At 43.7% G+C, this 18,820-nt stretch overlaps 1 long non-coding RNA gene across 1 annotated transcript; it reads right to left on the reverse strand.

Annotated features, from left to right (window-relative positions):
• Positions 1-1,292: 1,292 nt before the first annotated feature.
• LOC129051740 (uncharacterized) lies at positions 1,293-18,820 on the reverse strand. Its single transcript, XR_008516181.2, has 3 exons — positions 18,653-18,820; positions 17,594-17,672; positions 1,293-1,870 (listed from the first exon to the last, which is right to left on the reverse strand). It is a non-coding gene; the product is annotated as an uncharacterized LOC129051740 (long non-coding RNA).

The following is an 18,820-nucleotide window of genomic DNA, read 5'->3' on the forward strand; positions in this document are numbered from 1 at the left end:
TCCTCCCACCTCCTCTGCTCCCTCTGGGGCCCTGGGAACGGTGGGGAAGCTTTATTAATTCTGGGTGGCCTCAGAATTAATAAAGAGCGGGGTCAGGGCCGGGTGTAGTGGCTCATGCCTGTAATCCCCGCACTTTGGGAGGCCGAGGCGGGCAGACAGTTGGTGCGCACCTGTAATCCCAGCTACTCAGGAGGCTGAGGCAGGAGAATCACTTGAACTCAGGAGGTGGAGTTTGCAGTGAGCCAAGATCGTGCCACTGCACTCCATCTTGGGCTACAGAGCAAGACTCTGTCTCAAAAAAAAAAAAAAAAAAAAAAATGAGCGGGGTTAGATTGGAGCCCTCATCTGTCTGACTCAAACCTCCAGCCACCCCAGGTCCACTCTGACCAGAGGCTCCAACTCTGGCCCTAGCATTAGGAGGGCAGGGCAGTGCAGACGGAGCACCCCAGGCTGCCCCAGACGACTGCCCCAGCTGCAAGGTGCAGCTTGAACACGAGCTGAGCCAAGAAGAGTCTGAGACTGAGGAATTGAGGCTAATTCCTCTGTGGGAAACACTCCCTATTAATTAATTAGGGCAGAGCTAGCCTGAGGCATCCCCGCAGCCCCCAGAGTCATTAAGGGAGAGGGGGTCTCATTATCAGCTAACAGCTTCCCCACTGTTCCCAGGGCCCCAGAGGGAGCAGAGGAGGTGGGAGGAGGACCAGGTCTCCCCGTCCTGATCGCCTGTCTTTCATTACCAGACTGGCCTGATATGCAAGCAAATTGTCTAAAAGTAGAATTTCAGGGGAGGTAAAAAGGGGAAAGTCAGAACTGAGGGATTCAGGATACCCCCTCCCAAATTCAGTCTGCACTTATATTTATATAAAATACCCAGCACAGGTAAATCCATAAAGATAGACATCCAATTAGTGGTTGCCCAGGGCTGGAGTCGGGGGGCAATGGTGAGTGACTGCTGATGGGTGGAGGGTTTCCTTCTGCGGGGGGTGAAAACTGTAGTCAAACTTGATAATGCTGATGGTAGCACAACACTGCAAATGTACTAAAGTCACTGAACCATCAACTTTCCAATGGTCAATTTTATGTTATGTGTATTTTATAATTTTAAAAAATCAATCTCCTTCTCATTCCTGGCTATTTCATCAACATTTATTAACATGTGCTTTCTGCCCGGCATTGTACTGGGAGGGGAGGCCTGGTGCCACCCTGGCAACTCTGTCTTAGTGAGAGATGTCATGGTCAACAACTGTTTGAGGCCTGCATGCAAGAGGTAAAGGAATTTACCAAGACAAGAGTGAGTTTTAAAAGGCAGATTTATTAAAGAAAGGGGGACATGCATTGCAAGGATGCAATGGGTAAGACAGCAGAAGGAAGGTTGTCTCCTGTCTGCAAAGAGGCAGGGGCTGGAGGGAAAGTTTTATAAGGTGGTGCTGCTTGAGCTTGCAGACAGGATGGCTGGGTGCAGGTGGGCAGTGAGCTGAATGCTTGCAAACAAGATGCTTGTGTGCAGATGGGCTGTGAGCTGAGTGCTCGCAGACAGGATGCTTGGGTGCAGGTGGGCTGTGAGCTGAGCACTTGTAACAGAATGCTTGGGTGCAGGTAGGCTGTGAGCTGAGCACTAGGTGCTAGCGGGCCTTTTGCAGTTGACCCCATTTCTCAGAACATTTGCTTCTCTCAACCCCAGATAAGCCCATTCTTTAATTTTTCTTTTAACTCCTTAGGGCGCCACACGAAATGATGCTGGAGACCTTCAAGATGGCCTCCAGGGATGTTCTCCATCTGTCCTCCCCTTGTTCTGTGTCCAGGTTCATGGACCAAACCAACAAGAAGCCTTGTCCTCTGTCTTCTGGTTGGCTTCAAGCAACGGGAAGCCCTTACAGGAGGCAAGAGGGATGAAAGAGGGTGAGGCCAGAGTATTTATTTCCTGGGGTGCCTCGCAGCATCCCCCTGCAGATTGGCCCTAGACTGCAGAGCACAAGGTCCTGGCTGGCAGCCCTCTCTAGGTTCCAGTAGTAACAGCTCCCTCCCCTCTCTGCATCTGCCCAGGAGTGGTAATAACTCCCAGATGCTGACTGCTCCAGGTAACTGCATGGATTCTGCAATCCTGTGTGGTTTCTTTACCCCTACCACACCTTGACCCAACTCCCCTCAAACTGCCCAGTCTACCCTCCATCTTTCTCCAGGGATTAGAGAGAATGCAACACTCCGACGTGCTCTGTGCCCCAGAAGGTGGATTTTTGTGGCTATCAATGGGCTGCCTGCCTTGGAGAATCTGGTGGGGTTGGCTTTGTGAAAGGAAAATAAATTCTAGATCCCTGAGGAATCGCCACACTGACTTCCACAAGGGTTGAACTAGTTTACAGTCCCACCAACAGTGTAAAAGTGTTCCTATTTCTCCACATCCTCTCCAGCACCTGTTGTTTCCTGACTTTTTAATGATTGCCATTCTAACTGGTGTGAGATGGTATCTCATTGTGGTTTTGATTTGCATTTCTCTGATGGCCAGTGATGGTGGCACATATACACCATGGAATACTATGCAGCCATAAAAAATGATGAGTTCATGTCCTTTGTAGGGACATGGATGAAATTGGAAATCATCATTCTCAGTAAACTATCGCAAGAACAAAAAACCAAACACCGCATATTCTCACTCATAGGTGGGAATTGAACAATGAGAACACATGGACACAGGAAGGGGAACATCACACTTCGGGGACTGTTGTGGGGTGGGGGGAGGGGGAATGGATAGCATTGGGAGATATACCTAATGCTAGATGACGAGTTAGTGGGTGCAGCACACCAGCATGGCACATGTATACATATGTAACTTACCTGCACATTGTGCACATGTACCATAAAACCTAAAGTATAATAATAATAATAATAATAATAATAATAAAGAAAGGAAAATAAATTTGGGGACCCCAAAATCACTAAGCCAAAGGGAAAAGTCAAGCTGGGAGCTGCTTAGGGCAAACCCCCCTGCCATTCTATTGCTTAAAAAGTTTGAGTGCGCCATCCTGAGTTTCTTTCTGTTCCAACTTCCCTCTGATAGGTATTTAGAAGAGGAAGAAGAAAAATAAGCAGGCAGGTAGTAGAGTATAATCACAATGGGATAGTATTCAGCCATAAAACAAATAAGGAAATCCTGCCATTTGCAACCACATGGATGAACTCGGAGAACATGATATTATAGGAAATAAGCCAGATACAGAAAGACAAACACTGCATGATCTCACTCATATGTGGAATCCTAAAATGTTGAACTCATAGAAAAAGAGAGTAAAGTGGCCGAGTGTGGTGGCTCACACCTGTAATCCCAGCACTTTGGGAGGTCAAGGCGGGTGAATCACCTGAAGTCAGGAGTTCGAGACCAGCCTGGCCAACATGGTGAAACCCCGTCTCTACTAATAATACAAAAATTAGCCAGGCATGGTGGTGCATGCCTGTAATTCCAGCTACTTGGGAGGCTGAGGCAGGAGAATTGCTTGAACCCTAGAGGTGGAGGTTGCAGTGAGCCAAGATCACACCACTGCACCCCAGCCTGGGCAATAAGAATGAAACTCCATCTCAAAAAAATAAATAAATAAAATAAAATGAAATAAAATAAATAAAAATTAAAAAAAGAAAGGAAAGGAAAAGAAAAGAAAAGAAAGTAGAACAGTGGTTACCATAGGCTCAGGTGGTTGGGGAGATGTTGGTCAAAGGATGCCAAGTTTCAGTTAGATAGGAGAAAAAAGTTCAAGAGACCTATTATACAGCATGGTTACCTTATTCTCGAAAAATGCTAAGCGAGCAGATGCAAATGCTTCACCACAAAAACGATAACTATATGAGGGAATGCATATGTTAATTCACTAGATTAAGTCATTCCACAATATATACATACTATAAAACACTATGCTATACATGATACACAAATACAATTTCTGTCAATTTTTAAATTTGTAATTAAAACATATATTAAAAGTCCAGATCCCCAATGTTGGCATCAATAGTTGCTTAAGTGTGAACAAAAATACAATTTGACATTAAAAAAGTAAAGTATAGTAGTAGAAGCATCCTCAGTTGACCTCACAGAAGAAGAGAGATGGTAGATCAGTGGTAGATCCAGGAGCTAGGGTACCCCAGAAAGGAACATTAGACAGCTATATCATTGATGAAGAAGAGAGAGAAGGAAAAGGGGGTGTCCATTTTAAAGATCTTAAAGATTTTTTTTTTTACTATCAAGGTAATTCATGTTCATTGCAGAAAATCTGAAAAATGCAGAAAGAATAGAAGGAAACATGGCAGAAAAAAATTCAACCTAAATCCTATTTATAATCAACACTAAATTGTTGGTGAACTGCTTTCCAGGTGGACATATTTGTCTTAGTTCAAAATTAGAATCATGCCTACCTGCTACATGAATAAACCTTGAGGACAGTGGGCTAAGTGAAAGAAGCTAAATGCAAAAGGACAAGCATTGTACGATTCAACTTATATGAGATACATAGAATAGCCAAAGCAAAGACAAAAAGTAGAAAATTGGTTACCAGGGACTGCAGAGTTGCAAGGAGAGTGGGGAGTTATTGTTTGATGGGTACTGAGTTTCAGCTGGGGAAGACGGATGAAGGTGATGGTTGCACAACAATGTGATCGTACTTAATGCCACCAAACTGTACACTTAGAAATAGATGTATTAGAATCCTGCCAATTGGTCAGTTTGTTCTCCTCCTCCTCCTTCTCCTCCTTCTCCTTCCCCTTCTTTCTTTCTTTCCTCCTCCTCCTCCTCCTCGTCCTCCTCGTCCTCCTCGTCCTCCTCCTCCTCCTCGTCCTCCTCCTCCTCCTCCTTCTTCTTCTTCTTCTTCCTCTTCTTCTTCATCTTCTTCTTTTTCTTCTTCCTGTTCTTCTTCTTCTTCCTCTCATTGTACCTTAAGCCGTTACTTATATCTGACATGATCTTGATGGTTTATTTTAGTTTTCATTCTTCCCACTGAATGACAAGCTCCAGGAGAGAAGAGAAACTTCATCTTACTGCTCCCCTCTCCTGGCTCTTAGCCTGGTTCCTGACACAGAGTAGATGCTCAATAAATATTTGTCAAGTCACTTGATCAATCAATCAATCAAGCCATTAGAAAAGAAAGATTTTCTAGTGGGCTCTCAAGTCTACTCTCCATCCTTCTCCAGGAGGTAGAGAGGATGCACCCCTCCAACTTGCTCTGCACCCCAGGAGGTGGATTTTTGTGGATATCAATAGGCTCCCTACCTCAGAGAATCTGGTGGGGTGTGAAAGGAAAATAAATCTTGGGACCCAGAAATCACTAAGCCAAAGGGAAAAGTCAAGCTGGGAACTACTTAGGGCAAACATGCCTCCGATTCTATTCCTTAAAAAGATAGCTGCTAAGATAAAAGAGCTACATATCTCCCTCACAAGGAATTTCCTTGCAGGCAAAGGACAGACAGAACTCAGTCATCCCTCTGCTCACTGAGATAAATGCGTACATGCTTGCCTTCTTTGGAAAGGCGAATCAGAAACTCAAAAGAATGCAACCATTTGTCTCTTACCTACCTATGACCTGGAAGCCTCCTCCCTGCTTTGAGTTGTTCCACCTTTCTGGATGGAACCAATGTACTTCTTACATATATTTACTGATGTCTCATGTCTCTCTAAAATGTATAAAACCAAGCTGTGCCCAGACCACCTTGAGCGCATGTCATCAAGACCTCCTGAGGATGCGTCACAGGCACTCATTTTTAACTTTGGCAAAATAAACTTCCTAAATTGACTGAGACTTGTCTCAGATATTTGGGGTTCATAGCTTAAAAGAATCCCCAGAAAATGGCAGCATTGGGGCAGATTAAGGTGGGAAACCAGGATATTAGAAGATGAGCTTCAGACAGCCAAGAGAGCAAGTGGCTGCTTCTCTCTTGCTCTGCTATTTGAGATGCTTCCCCGGTGCACCTACCTGTGATAGGCAATGCCACATAGAGACAGGCCAGGAATAGGCAGGGGACCCTCAGCTAAAGGAGCAGAAGCCATTATATTAGTTTTCTAGGGCTGCCATAACAAATCACAGTAAATTGTCTGGTTGAAAGCCGCAGGAATTTATTCTCACACAGTCTTGGAAGGCAGAAGTCTGAAATCAAGGTGCTGGTAGGGCTGTGCTCCTTCCAAAGCTCTGGAGGAGAATCTTTCCTTGCCTCATTCTAGTTTCTCATCATTGCCAAGAATCCTGGGCATTTCTTGGCTTGTATATCCTCTACTCCAATCTTCATGTCTTTTTTTTTAATTGACAAGTAAAAATTGCATGTATTTATGATGTAAAATATGATGTGTGTGTGTGTGTGTGTGTTTGTGTGTATGTGTATGCATTATGGAGTGAGTAAATCAAGCTATTAACATATGCATGTAAACTAAAAATAAAATTCTATGCCCTACCAACCATCTGAATGGACCCCTCTTGGCCAAGGGCATTCCAAAGTTAACCTGAAAAACTAGTTCAGGCCATGATGGGAAGACGGAATCAGACATGCCTCATTATGCTCTCCTCCCTTTGGAATTCAGATATAGCTGGCCAGCATTAACATTAAAACAGAGATCTTAGCCAGGTGTGGTGGCTCACACCTGTAATCCCAGCACTTTGGGAGGCCAAGGTGGGCAGATCACTTGAGGTCAGGAGTTCAAGACCAGCCTGGCCAACATGGTGAAACCCTGTCTCTACTAAAAATACAAAAATTAGCCAGTCATTGTAGCACATGCCTGTAATCCCAGCTATTCAGGTGGCTGAGGCAGGAGAATCACTTGAACCCAGCAGGCAGAGATTGCAGTGAGCCAAGATCGTGCCACTGTACTCCAGCCTGGGCAACAGAGTGAGACTCTGTCTCAAAAAACAAACAAAACAAAAAAATAAACAACAAAAAAAACCAGAGATCTTAAGACTTTTTGTAGCAAATAAGACACCAAATTCCAAATTACTTTAGTATAGCATCACATGACAGATAGCAGGTCCTGAAAGAAATTGAGGTATTTTACTCTAAAATATATTTCTTTGACATATTTTGAAATGGCCCTGCAAAGCTGTCTCTTGTGGGGAAAATCTACACTCTCTAGAGCATCCCTTCTCCTTTCCAGGTCTTCTCCCTCATCCAAGAGAGAATTAACTGGGTCTGGAACCTTTTTAAGTCTGATAAGAAACATTTATAATCTACTCTCTCTGAAGCCTGCTACCTGGTGGCTTCATCTGCAAAATAAGAACCTTGGTTTCCACAACCCCTTATTTTAACCCAGATACTCTCTTCTACGGATTCCAGGTCTTTATATAAACTCTTTCAACCAATTGCCAATTGGAAAATCTTTGAATCCACCTATGACCTGGAAGCCCCCCCAACTCCTACCCACCTCAAGTTGTCCCATCTTTCTGAGTCGAACCAATGTACACTTAACATGTATTGATTGATGTCTCTTGTCTGCCTAAAATGAATAAAACCAAGCTGTAGCCTAAAGACCTTGGGCACATGTCATCAGGACCTCTCCTTTGTCACAGGAATGTCAATAACCTTGGCAAAATAAACTTCTAGACTGATTGAGACTCATCTGAGGTACTTCTTGGTTTACATGCATTATCTCACACACTTATCTTTTTTTTTGTGGTGAGAACACTGCAAATCTCTTTCAGCAATTTTCAAGTACAGACAGTCTCCAACTTACAATGGGTCAACTTGTGATTTTTCGACTCTACAGTGGTGCAAAGTAGAAACCATCCTTTGAGTAGCCACACAATCATTCTTGTTTTCACCTTCAATACAATAGTCAATAAATTACATGAGACAGTCAACATTTTATTATAAAATAGGGTTTTTTTTGTTTTTTATTATTATACTTTGTTTCAGGGTACATGTGCACAACGTGCAGGTTTGTTACATATATATACATGTGCCATGTTGGTGTGCTGCATCCATTAACTCGTCATTTAACATTAAGCATATCTCCTAATGCTATCCCTCCCCCCTCCCCCCACCCCACAACAGGCCCTGGCGTGTGATGCTCCCCTTCCTGTGTCCATGTGGGAATTGAACAATGAAAAATAGGCTTTGTGTTAGATGATTTTGCCCAACTCTAGGCTAATGTAAGTGTTCTGCGCATGTTTAAGGTAGATGAGGCTAAGCTATGGTGTTCAGTAGGTTATATGTATTAAATGCATTTTGACTTATGATATTTTCAACTTATGATGGGCTTATCAGGATGTAACCTTATCATAAGTTGAAGAAAATCTCTATGCAATATACTGTTATTAACTATAGTTGCCACGATGTATAATAGATCTGTTGAACTTATTCTTTCCTTCTAACTAAAATTTTGTGTCTTCTGACCAACATCTCCCCAGTTGCCCCCAATCCTAGCCTCTGGCAACCACCATTTTATTCTGTTTCTATGAGTTTGTCTTTTTTACCTTCCACATATAAGTGAGAAGATGCAGTATTTGTCTTTGTGCCTGGGTTATTTCATTTAGCCTAATGTCCTCCAGCTTCATCCAGGTTGTTGCAAATGACAGGATTTCCTTCTTTCTAATGGCTAAATAGTATTCTGTTGTGTATATGTGCCACATTTTCTTTATCCAACCTGATGGACTCAGGTTCATTCCATATCTTGGCTACTGTGAACAGTGCTGCAATAAACATGAGGAATGCAGATATCTCCTTGACATATTGATGCCATTTCCTTTGTTGATCATCATGTTTTCACACGGCATTCTCCCCATGCATCTCTGTTCTCTTATACACATGGCCAACTTGTCATAAGGACAGCAGTAGGATCCACCCTACTCCAGTACCACCTTACCTTAATTACATCTGCAATGACCCTAATTCCAAATAACATCACATTCACATGTACCACGGGAGAGGACTCAAACATATCTTTTTCTGAGAGGCACAATTCAACCCATAACAGTAGATAAGGCCTTTCAACAGTTCTTCTTCCCACCTAATTTGGGTTATCCCACAAACAGAAAAGATGTTTGAAGGCTGAACAGCTAGAACAAGAATGTTCATAGCAGAAGCAGAAGAAAGTCCTTGGTTGGTCCACACACATGGAGTATGTTTTAGCATGACAGAGCAGCCATCATTATGTCATTCAACGAACAAATATTAAGGGTCTACTTTGTTCCAGGATCTGGGCTTGGAACTGTAGATTCAGTAATAACTAAGACAAATGAGATGTCCACCAAGGAGCTGACATTCTAGAGATGGAAGGAAAAGAATCACAATCTGACAAGAGCTACGAGGGGAGGAGGGATGGGGTATAGCCCGGTGGTGTGAGATCTCAAACCGAGTGGTCAGAGAAGAGTTCTTTAAGAGATAATATTTGAGCAGAGACCCCAAGCAAGAAAGGGAGAAAGCCATATAAAAATGCAGAATAAGAACATTTCAGAGGAGAAAGAACATTTCAGAGAGGGGAAAAACAAATGCAAAGACTATGAGAATAAACACGGATGGTGAGCACATCATGACTGATCCTTTATGATCTTTGGACAGAGAGGTGGGAGATGGAAGGAAAGGTGGGATGGGGCCAGATGGTAAGAAATTGGGATTCTGTAGATTCTGGTAAGGAACTTGGATGCTATTCTAAACTTGAGGTTCACTTCATTGAACCTACCTATTGGTTGTAAAGCCACAGTCTTCCTAACCTTTTTATTTTCTTGAGACAGGGTCTCACTCTGTCACTCAGGCTAGAGTGCAGTGGCACAATCAGGGCTCATTGCAGCCTCGACCTCCCTTGGCTCAGGTGATTCTCCTTCTTCAGCCTCCAGAGTAGCTGGAACCACAGGCACACACCATAACGCCCTGCTAATTTTTCCATTTTTTGTAGAGCCAGGGTTTACCATGTTGCCCAGATTGGTCTCAAACCCCTGGGCTTAAGCAATTCACCTGCCTCAGTCTCCCAAAGTGCTGGGATTACAGTTGTGAGCCACCACACCTGGCCCTAACCTAACTATTAATACCCAAATTCACTAATGTGAAAAAGATTTTCCAAGGAAAAAGTGAGGAATGAGAAGTGAATGGAGAATGAAAACCTGATGCACATGCTATTTCTCTTCTTTTATTTTATTATTGTTTTATTTTGTTTTGAGACAGGATCTTGCTGTGTTACCCAGGCTAGAGTGCAGTGGTGCGATCATAGCTCACTGCAGCCTCCATCTCCGGGGCTCAAGCGATCCTCCCACCCCAGCCTCTTGAGTAGCTCAGATTCCAGATATGCACCACCACATCCAGCTGTTTTTTGTTTGGTTTGGTTTGGTTTGGTTTGGGTTTTTTGTTTTGTTTTGTTTTGTTTTGTTTTTAAGAAACAGGGTCTTGCTATGTTGCCCAGGCTAGCCTCAAACTCCTGGCTTCAAGCAATCCTCCTACCTCAGCCTCCCAAAGTGCTGGAATTATAGGCATGAGCCACCATGCCTGGCTTGGATTTCTTTCGAGTGAGCAAGTGAAAGAGTAAGCAAGAGAGAGCAGAACAGAAGCCATGATCGCTTTGTAACCTAATCTCAGAAGCAGCATCTATCGTGTTTGCCATAGCCTTTTGGTTACAAGTGAGTCATCAGGTCCAGCCCACACTCAAGGGATTACACAGGGCATGAGGATCAGGAGGTGAGGACCACTCAGGGCCATCTGAAGATGCCTAACCCAGCTGAAAAAGAAACCCACCATATTTGAGGGGTGGATGGCGGACAACCAACTAGTAAAGAACACAGAGTAGAGGTGAAAAAGAAAACATGTGAAAGAGCACAGGAGAGGGGATTCAAGTCACAGAGGGCTGACAATTTCAAAGCTACCAGGAGGTCAAGTTGAGGAGGATGGAAAAGAAACTGGAATTTGTCCATTGCAGGAAGACATTGATGATGGATGCCTGAGCCATTATTTTTGTTTGTTTGTTTGTTTTCGGTTTGTGTTTTTTGTTTTTGTCTTTTTGGTTTTTGTGGGGTTTTGTTGTTGTTGTTGTTGTTATTTTGTTTTGTGTAATAGAGTCTCTGTCTCACCCAGGCTAGAGCGCAGTGGCACAATCTCAGCTCACTGCAACCTCCGCCCCCCGGGTTCAAGCGATTCTCATGACTCAGCCTCTTGAGTAGCTGGGATTACAGGCATGTGCCACCACGCCCAGCTAATTTTTGCATTTTTGTAGAGACGGGGTTTCACCATGTTGGCCAGGCTGGTCTCGAACTCCTGGCCTCAACTGATCTGCCTACCTCGGCCTCCCAAAGTGCTGGGATTACAGACATAAGCCACCGTGCCTGGCCTGCCTGAGTCATTTTGAGGGACTGACCGGGGGTACAGCCATAGACACAGGTCCTTGTCACTCACTGACCAGCAAGGTCACTGCCTTTGCAGGAGATGACAGGGAAGAACCAGGAAGCACCTCCTCTCCCAGCCTGGGGCTTCCCACCATCTCCTGACACCTCCACCAGAAAAGCGACCTCATTTCTCAAAGACAAAACAGATTCTAGGTCATATCCCCCTGGAATGAGAGACCAATTGATGTGATTATCTCCAAGAGAAAGAGGGGCACCTACTAAAAGTAGAACCTGGTGTCCCAGAAGGGAAGACATCGGGGAACCTAAAAAGGGGTCTCTGATAATTACCTGCCAAGATTTCACAGCGAAGGGCATCTCCATGTAATGCCAAAAAAAAAAAGAAAAGAAAAAAGGCTAGAAGTTTTAGAAGGTGCTCCTTCTTCATCCATTCTGCAATTTCACTGGATTTCGCCCAAAAGCAGAATTCTGCTCCCTACATTGCATGATCAGTATATAGAACAGGTGGTCCCAGCAAGGATGGTTGCAAAAAGGAATTTCTATAAAGTGTTCTTTATTACAAAAATCAAGAGAGCTGCCAGGTGTGGTGGTTCATGCCTGTAATCCTAGCACTTTGGGAGGCCAAGCCGGGTGGACTGCCTGAGCTCAGGAGCTCGAGACCAACCTGGGCAACATGGAGAAACCCCGTCTCTACTAAAATACAAAAAATTAGCTGGGCGTGGTCGTGGGCCCCTGTAGTCCCAGCTACTCAGGAGGCTGAGGCAGGAGAATTGCTTGAACCTAGGAGGAGGAGGTTGCAGTGAGCCAAGATCACACCACTGCACTCCAGCCTGAGCAACAGAGCAAGACTCTGTCTCTAAAAAAATTAATAATAATGCATAAATAAAATAAATAAAAATCAGAGAGCTAATTTCACAAAGAAATATAACTCCCTATTGGCCTGAGTTAGAAGTATTTGGGCTTCAGTATATTGGGAGGAGGGAAATATGTATAATTGTGTACATGTATGCACACATACACACACACACACACACACACACACACACACAGAGGCATGGTGGGGGAATGAATGTGGAAATGGTTAGAGTGAAATCAAGAGCAAGTTCAGAATAAGTATCTCTGGATAGTAAAATAAAAAATGAGGCTGGCCATGGTGGCTTGTGGCCATAATCCCAGCACTTTGAGAGGGTGAGGTAGGAGGATGGCTTGAAGCCAGGAGTTCAAGACCCAGCCTGGGCAACATAGCAAGACCTCACCTCTACAAAAAAAAAAAAAAAAAGTCAGATGTGATGGCATGCACCTGTAGTTCCAGCTACTCAGGAGGCTGAGGCAAAAGGTCTCTTGAGACCAGGAGTTGGAGGCTTTAGTGAGCCGAGATTGTGCCACTTCATTTCAGCCTAGGTGACAGAGTGAGACTGTCTCCAGAAAAAAAAAAAAAAGATTCTTATTCATTTCATTATGTTTTCCCATATTTTATACATTTTATACAAGGTGCATACCTTGCTTTCATAGCTTATTTGTTAGTTTAAGAGAGGTATTTCGGCTTGGAGAGTAGTGAAAAATTTTCCCAGTCCTCGGGCTTATTATGTACATAATGTTTCTGTAGGATTTTTTGAACATCATCGTTTCTGTTCAGACCCATGTAGGTGAATCACTTGGAAACTGAGAGCTAATCCCAGCCTGTCAATGAATGGTTCCTTCTAGACAGGCCAGGCACAGTTGCTCACATCTGAAACCCCGGAGCTTTGGGAGGTCAAGGCGGGAGGATTGTTTGAGCCCAGGAGTTTGAGACTAGCCTGGGCAACATAGCAAGATCATGTCTCTACAAAAACATTTTTAAATTAGCCAGGCATTGTAGCACATGCCTGTAGGGCCAGCTACCCAGGAGGCTGAGGCAGGAGGATTGTTTAAGCCCAGGAGTTCAAGGTTGCAGTGAGCCATGATGGTGCCACTGTACTCTACCCTGGGTGACAAAGCAAGACCATGTCTCAAAAAAAAAAAAAAAAAAAAGCAGGGCACGGTGGCAGTCAGGAGTTCGTGAATAGCCTGGCCAACAATAGTGAAACCCCATCTCTACTAAAAATACAAAAAATTAGCTGGGTGTGGTGGTGGGCATCTGTAATCCCAGCTACTCAGAAGGCTGAGGCAGGAGAATCACTTGAACCCGGGAGGCAGAAGTTGCAGTGAACCGAGATCGCGCCACTGCACTCCAGCCTGGGCAACAAGAGCGAAACTCCTTCTCAAAAAAAAAAAAAAAGGCAGATAACTCACCTGTTCTTCAAATACATATCAGGCTAGAGAAGTGTCCAAAATGGGTCATCAAAGCCAGGAGCTAGCAGTGAGTTTCTGGAAGTTGATATAGAGAATGGAAACGGGTTGGGAGATGGAAATGAGAAGTTGGTCCGATTAAGCAATGGTCTGCACCAATTTCAATGCTTAGATAATAGTATCATATACTAGCAGCGTGTTGGTGTCAGCGTGTTAAACTAATAAAAAGCCAGAATGTAACAGCCTGCATAGCCCTAATGCATATCACCAGAGAGCCATGTGGAAGCCAAAATCCTCACATGTAGATCTGGCATGAGGAAGCTTCCTAAGCGTCTCTCAGGTAGCTTGGTACAAGTTCTGCCCAACAGAGGTGCTTCATACACTAGGCAGCAAGCCTACCCAAATGAGATCCCCTGGTTGGGAAGGAGGACGTACTTCATGAACAAAGCAAAGGTAGATGGCTGTGTGCAGAAGGTCATCTCACATGAGGTGTCTCCCAGGTTCTTTGTGAAACCCTCTCTGGACCTCTTCTGGTTTTGAAATAGCTCATTCATGGGTTCATTCCATTAATAAAAGTCAAAAGTAAACACTTACATAATGCTTACTAGGTGTCAGCCACGGTGCTAAGCACTTCATTCATATTAACTCATTGTCTCCATGCCACAATCCTATTATCTGAGTTGACAGATGGGGCAACGCAGGCACAGAGATGTTAAGTGAATTGCTCCAGATCACGTAGACAGCAAGTGGCAGAATCATAATTTGAATCCTAGTTCACCTGGATCCAGAATACAGACCATAATATTCTCCTGATGCTCATGAAAATTTGTTGAACCAGATACCACTGGTCCTAGCAGCAAATGACTGTGCTAACCCCATATTCCCAAGCCTCCATCGCCAAAGGTTATCTGGCCCCATGTCTTGCTAGTGGCCCTAAAGAACATAATGGCGGGTCTCCAGGATGGCTGGCGTGGGAGTCACTGGTTGCCCATCTTATTCCCCCCACCCCCCATTACTGAATGATCCCTTGGTTACAAACCCAGGGTCATTCATTCTTTCTTGACTGTCGCACCTCTCATTCACTCAGTACGAAAATATTTGGACAGGCACGGTGGCTCATGTCTGTAATCCCAGCACCTTGGTAGGCTGAGGCAGGAGAATAGCTTAAGGCCAGGAGTCCAAGACCAGCCAGAGAAACATAGCAAGACCCTGTCTCTACAAAAAAAAAAAAAAAAAAAAAAAAAAAAGAAAGAAAGAAAAGAAAATTAAAAAATAAGCCATGCATGGTGGCACATGCCCGTAGTCCTAGATACTTGGGAGGCTGAGGCAGGAGAATAGCTTAAGGCCAGGAGTCCAAGACCAGCCAGAGAAACATAGCAAGACCCTGTCTCTACAAAAAAAAAAAAAAAAAAGAAAGAAAGAAAAGAAAAGAAAATTAAAAAATTAGCCATGCATGGTGGCACATGCCCGTAGTCCTAGATACTTGGGAGGCTGAGAATGAGAGGATCCCTTGAGTCCAGGAAGTTGAGGCTGCAGTGAGCCATGATCATGCTACTGCACTCCAGCCTGGGTGACAGAGTGTGATCCTGTCTGAAAAAATAAAATAAAATAAAAATAAAATATATATTGATTCTTCCACTTATGTATTCCTCTAATAAATACGTATTGAGTGCTTGCCATGAGCCACTATCTGTGCTGGGTGCTTGGTGGTGGAATACAGTGGTAAATAGGAGAGGCGAGATCAATGCCCTCATGAAGCTCACAAGTGAAAAACAAATGTCCATCATTGGTCAGATGGATAAACAAAGTTATGGTATATAAATGCAATGGAATATGATTCAGCCATGAAAAGGACGGAAGCACTGATCCGTGCTACAACATGGACAAATCTGGAAAACATGATGCTGAGTGAGAGAAGCCAGATACAAAAGGCCACATAGTGTGAGATTCCATTGACATGAAATGTCCAGAACAGGCAAATCTACAGAGACAGGGAGCAGATGAGTGGTTACCAGGAGCTGAGGGGACAGGGGAATGAGAGTGAGTGCTCTTGGGGATGAGGTTTTATTTGGGGATTGGTGAAGTATTTTAGAATTCGATACAAGTGGTGGTCGCACCACATTGTGAAGGTGTTAAATGCCTCTGAATTGTGCACCTTAAAATCATTCATTGTATTTATGAAAATTTCATCTCACAAAAAAAACAAGTAAAATGATCATAGCATGCGATTGATTCCATCCGTTTCTTTATCCTATGTGTATTAAGGACCCACTATGTGCCATGAACTATACAGACACTGAGGATACAAGACTAGCATGCTTCCTGCTCTAGAGGCTCTTAGAGTCAATCATCAGAGAAATGCCAATTAAAATCACAATGAGAGGCCGGGCATGGTGGCTCACACCTGTAGTTCCAGAACTTTGGGGGGCCAAGATGGGTGGATCACCTGAGGTCAGGAGTGTGAGACCAGCCTGGCTAACATGGTGAAACCCCATTTCTACTAAAAATACAAAAATTAGCCGGGTGTGGTGATGCGCACCTGTAATCCCAGCTACTCGGGAGGCTGAGGCAGAAGAATCGCTTGAACCCAGGAAGCAGAGGCTGCAGTGAGTCGAGTTCACGCCACTGCACTCCAGCTTGGGCAACAAGATCAAAAGTCTGCCCCCCAAAAAAAAAAACAAACAAACAAACCACACACACACAATGAGTCTGGGTGCAGTGGCTCAGGCTTATAATCTCACCATTTTGGGAGGCTGAGGTGGAAGGATTGCTTGAGCCCAGGAGTTTGAGACCAGCCTGGGCAACGTTAGCAAGACTCTGTCTCTACAAAAAATTTAAAAATTAGCCAAGTGTGGTGGCGTGCACCTATAGTCCCCGCTTCTTGGGAGACTGAGGCAGAAGGATGGCTTGATATCAGGAGTTGGAGGCTGCAGTGAACCATGATCCCCCCACTGCACTCCAGCCTGGGCCACAAAGTGGGGCTCAGTCTCTTTAGAAAAAAAAAAAAAATATATATATATATATATATATATATATATATATACAGAATATCTATTATTTTAAAAGTAAAAAAAAAAAAAAGAGGTTGGCAAGGATGCAGAGAAAAGGGAAAGCTTATACACTGTTGGTGGGGATGCAAATTAGTACAACCTCTAGGGAAACAGATGGCAATTTCTCAAAGAACTAAAAATAGAACTGCCCTTTGATCCAGCAATCCCACTGCTGGGTACATACCTAAAGGAAAAGAAATCATTATATTAAAAAGACATCCACACTTACATGTTTATGGCAGCACTATTCACTGTAGCAAAGTTATGGAATCAACTTATGTGCCCATTAGCAGATGATTGGATGTTAAAATATGGTATACACGCTGGGTGCAGTGATTCACCCCTGTAATCTCAGCATTTTGGGAGGTCGAGGGAGTCGAATTGCTTGAGTCCAGGAGTTTGAAACCAACCTGGGTAACATGGCAAAAACCCCATCTCTACTAAAAAAAACAAAAATAATTAGCGTGGTGGCAGGCACCTGTAATTTCAGCTATTCAGGAGGCCAAGGTGATGGAATCAGCTGAGCCTGGGAGGCAGAGGTTGCAGTGGGCCGAGATCATGCCACTGCACTTCAGCCTGGGAAATTGGAGTGAGACCTTGTCTCAAATATATAAACATATATATATAAAATATACATATATGCTATCTAGAGAGATCACATAGATATGCTATCTAGATAGCATATATATATCAGATACAAATGCCCTAAAAATAGCATATCTATCACATATCTAGATAGCATATATATCACATAGATATGCTATCTAGACAGCATATATATAGCATATCTATACCAAATACATATGCCCTATATATAGCATATCTATCACATAGATATGCTATCTAAATAGCATATATCACATAGATATCTATATATCTATAAATATCATATATATGCTATCTAGATAACATATATATCACATAGATATCCTATCTACATAGCCTATATATATAGCAGATATATATCACATATATATGCCGTGGAATACTTACTCAGCCATAAAAAACAGTGAAATCGTGTCTTCTGCAGCAACATGGAGGGAACTAGAGGCCATTATCCTAAGTGAAATGACTGAGAAATAGAAAGTCAAAAAAACTCATGTTCTCACTTCTAAGTGGAAGCTAAACCATGGGTACACATGGACAAACAGAGTGGAAAACAGACATTGGAGGCTCCCGTAGGTAGGAGGGTGAGAAGTGGGTGAGGGATACAGTACTACCTATTGGCTACAATGTAAAATATTTGGGTGATGGTTGCACTCAAAGCCTAGTCTTCACCACTACGAAATATATCCATGTAGCAAAACTGCACTTGTACCGCAAATCCATAAAGATAAAATGTTTTTAAAGGCTCTTAATTCTTCTAGGGCAAGTGAGAGATGCCCAAAAGTTAAAAAGTAAACCAATAAATGAATAAGATAATTTCAGATAGCGGTGAGTTCCATGAAGACACGAAAGAAAATGTAAGACTAGGCCAGGCGTGGTGGCTCACGCCTGTAACGCCAGCATTTTGGGAGGCTGAGGCAGGAGAATCACGAGGTCAGGAGTTCGAGACCAGCCTGGCCAACATGGCGAAACCCCATCTCTACTAAAAAAAAAAATACAAAAAATTAGCTGGGCATGGTGGTGGGCGCCTGTAAGCCCAGCTACTCAGGAGACTGAGGCAGGAGAATCTCTTGAACCCAAGAGGTGAAGATTGCAGTGAGCCCAGATTGCACCACTGCACTCCAGCCCAGGCGACAGTGCAAGACTCTGTCAAAAAAAAAAAAAAAAAAAGAAAGAAAGAAAGAGAGAGAGAGAAAAGAAAAGAAAAGAAAACGTAAGACTGAAAGAGCTACTTTTGGGTAGTCAAGAACACCAAGAACCCAGCCAGCAAAAACCTGAAAACTGCAAAGTGGCCAGCGGAGTATTCTACCAGTGGGGACAGCAAGTCCCAAGCTTCCAAGCGGGAAAGCGCTTAGGACATCCTGAAGCTGAAAGAAGGGTCATGTGCTGGAAGGTAACGGCGATAGGAATGCCAGGTGAGAAGCATGGCCCTTCTTCCATGCTTACCGACATGCCACAGAGTGTGACCTGGACAGCTGGAAGCTCTTAGGACATCCTAAAGGTGGAAGAATGGCCATGTTGCTGGAAGCAACGGCGAGAGGGATGCTACATGGGCTCTTTCTCAAGGAGTCCGGATGCCAACGCCCTTAGTCCAAGTTCCAAAGCAAAGAGTCC

Source organism: Pongo abelii, chromosome 20 (genome assembly GCF_028885655.2).
Source record: "Pongo abelii isolate AG06213 chromosome 20, NHGRI_mPonAbe1-v2.0_pri, whole genome shotgun sequence".
Taxonomy (NCBI): Eukaryota; Metazoa; Chordata; class Mammalia; order Primates; family Hominidae; genus Pongo; species Pongo abelii.